The 3,128-nt window shown below is 57.2% G+C and overlaps 1 protein-coding gene across 1 annotated transcript in view; it reads left to right on the top strand.

Moving 5' to 3' along the window:
* PPP1R16A (protein phosphatase 1, regulatory subunit 16A) overlaps nucleotides 1–3,128 on the top strand; it is a 24,061-nt gene that overhangs the window by 11,776 nt on the left and 9,157 nt on the right. The gene's annotated exons all lie outside the window — the stretch shown is intronic.

The raw sequence follows: 3,128 nt of genomic DNA, 5'->3' as shown, positions 1-3,128 counted from the left end.
AACCCGTGCCCTGCGCCTCCCTGCACCCGCCCACCTGCCCCCGAGTCCTCAGACCTGCCAGGTGTCTTTCTCTGGGCCTCTGTGGCCACACTTCACTTGGCCTGGGTGCTCCTTCTTTCCTGGAGGTGGGCACCGGGTGGCTGTGTGGGTCGCCCCTCCCGTCCCTCGGAGGTCTGCCTGGGAGGAGCGGCGGCTGTGGTGCTGTGGGTGGTGGTTGTGGAGTGAAGGGGCAGGCTCAGCGGGAGGCACTGGCCCCCGAGGCCCGGCTCCGCCGCGGTGTCCATCACCGTTTGCTCCCTGGTCTCCAGCCTGTCTCCTCCGCAGGTCCTCCGCAGGACAGAACACTGTGGTTTTGCCGAGACCTGTCTCATTCATCGAGAGGGCTGTGCTTTCGGCGTCAGGCCTCCGTGGTCCCGGCTTCACCCGTCACGTGTGGACACAGCTTGGGGCGGGGGTGAGGTGGGCGTCTCCTCGCACCTCGAGGCTGGCCCGCCGCGCTCAGTGAGCCTCTGCTCTGCTGCACTGTCGTAGCCGGGTGCCTGCTTCTGGACTCCCTGGTGCCCCCTTGCTCTGTGTATCTAATTACTTCATGTCTTCCTTTTTTACGGTTTTACTGACAAGTCTTGCCCTTTGGCGTTCCCTGTTAAATGGAGAATTAGTGTGAGTTTCAAATAGCACTAGTGAGATTTTAACAGGGATTGCATTGAGCCTTGGGTGAATTTGGGGAGAAAAGGCACCGTTATGGTTCAGAGGCTTTTGACCCTACGTGTGGTCTGTCCCTTTTGGTTCTTCTCTTGGGAACTTTCAGAAGTTTCAGTGGTCTTCTGTGTGGACGTCTTGCACATCTTTTATTAGATTTATTCATACACATTGATGCTCTTGGACATAAATAGCGTCGTTACAGTTTTATCTTCTAACTGTTGCTGGCATTTACAAATATAATTTGTTGTTGTACATTAGCCTAGTATCTATCACTATTGCTGTGTTCTCATATTCTCATAGTTTTTTAGGAATTTGCAGGTTTTTATCATATATAATGTGTCATTCTCAAATATTGAGTTTTTCCCTACCCTTCCTGTTCTTTTATATGTGTGTGTGTGTGTGTATTTTGGCCATAGCATCTGGCTTGTGTGATCTTAGTTCCGCAACCAGTGACTGAAGCTGAGCCCCATCAGTGAAAGCACCGCGTCCTAACCACTGGACCGCTAGGGATGTCCCTCACCCTGCCTATTCTTGCTGCTTTTATTGCTTTTTCTTGCCCTGTTGCATTGGCTAGAACCTTCAGTACAGTATGAATAGAGATAGCGGTAGCAAGCATCCTCGTCTCCTCCAGTGGGATTTGTTGTTTCTTGAATTATGTTGAGATCATCACTCTGCTGATAGGAAGGGGCTGGAGCAGAGAGCTAGTGCTGGGAGCCCGGGTTTTGGGTCCTCCCCAGGGTGCTGGAGAGCCCTGGGGTTGGGGGGCATCGAGGCCCGTGAAGGCCCCGTGATGGGCTCCGTGGTTGCTGGCTTTTTCACGGAGGTGGATGTCCTCTTCTGATAGTTTCTGTCTTGTCAGGAAACATGTCAGCAGCTGAATGTGAGGATGAGGAAGAAGGGAATGGAAGGCTTTGGGGCTGTCAAGTCTGAATCTGGTCTTCAGTCAGCAGCTTGGCTGGTACATTCTGACTCAAAGCCATTGTGTTGGGCCAGGCAGGACTTTCCTACAAGCTCAGGGCCTGGGAGCCTGTGAGGCTGGGGCTCTAGGGTGCTGCGGTCAGGAGTAAGCTGGGAGAGGGTGGCAGCAGAGAGCCTGGCTGTGGAACTGAAATGCCGGGGCGGGGTTGGGGGAGTTCCCGGAGGTGATGGGGTCCAGGGTACCACTGAGCCCGAGGATGAGGTCATCACCGAGGGGCAGGGGCTGAAGGGTGGTCCACAGGGATATCGAGCCTACCAGGAATTTGGACCTGACATGGCAAGGGCTGGGGTGGGTGGTCGGTGCAGCCAATGGACGTGTCAGCCAGGACTCAGGGGCTTGCGGGCTGAAGCAGGAACAGGGGATGGCACTTCCAGGCCTGGGGGCGAGGTGGGGAGAGAAAAAGCAGCCCCCAGAGAAGGCTGGCGGGAAGGGGGAGAGCAAAGACTGAGCTGTGCCTGACTCTGGGGGGGTGTCAGGGTGGGGAGCGGGGCCGCTTCTCTTCTGCAGCCTGCGTGCTGCCTGCCTCTCGTGCCCGGAGAGGCTCTAGGGTGGCAGGGCCCTGCCTCTGGACTGCGGCCGAGTCATGTGAGGAGACCGCTGGTGTGCTGGGCGGGCTGCCTGCAGGGCGGCACCTTGGCTGAGCAGGTCGAAGGCTCTCTACACTTCAGTAGGCACTCAGTAGGTACATTCTCCTGGCTGATGCCCTCAATCTTTGTGATCCAGTCATAGATGCTGTCCACGAGTGGGCAGGGGCCTCTCTGGACTGCCGTATCCTGCTTCCAGCTTGCCTGTACTGATTGAGTACAGGCCCGGTGTTTCCAGTAGGATCCGTGCTCCGTCTCTGTGTGAAGCCGTCCTAACTGATGTGAAGACCACTTTGTCCTGTTCACTGCAAGTGTTTTTACCCAGTCGACCGTCTGTATTTTAATTTTACAGGCTTTGTTTTGTTTTCACAGTGCGGACATAAAAAAAATCTAGCAGGATGGGATTTGTTAATTTCCCTTTTGGTTTCTGGGTTTTGTGTCAGGCTAGAAAGGCCCAGCCCTTACTGGGGTCACGCGGATGGTCCGGGCCTCCTGTGGTTGTCCCTCCGCACGGCTGTGTCTGCGGTGCGTGCTGCCCCCATGCCTCCTGCAGACCCCTCCCCAGCCCTGCGCAGCTCCCCCGTCTGGGCCTCCGCAGACCCCTCCCTTCCGGACCCCCTTTCAGGGGCGTCTGTGGCCCTGCTCACCTTGGATGCTCCCCGTCCCAGTTCTTGGGGGCCTCCCTCCTCCATCTGCCCCTTGCTGGCCCTCCTCCCAGGGCACTCCCCCCGCACCCTTCCCCGGCAGGCGGTCATCCGGGTCCCCGTGTGTCTCCTGCCGGCTCTCATGCATCTGGAAGCCTCTGTGGCTCCCACAGCCTGTTGGGCCTGTTCTGTCCCCTCCCCGCACCCCCCCCCCCCCCT

Source organism: Bison bison, unplaced genomic scaffold (assembly GCF_000754665.1).
Source record: "Bison bison bison isolate TAMUID 2011002044 unplaced genomic scaffold, Bison_UMD1.0 scf7180017864078, whole genome shotgun sequence".
Lineage (NCBI taxonomy): Eukaryota > Metazoa > Chordata > Mammalia > Artiodactyla > Bovidae > Bison > Bison bison.
This window is presented reverse-complemented; position numbering and strand designations above follow the sequence as displayed.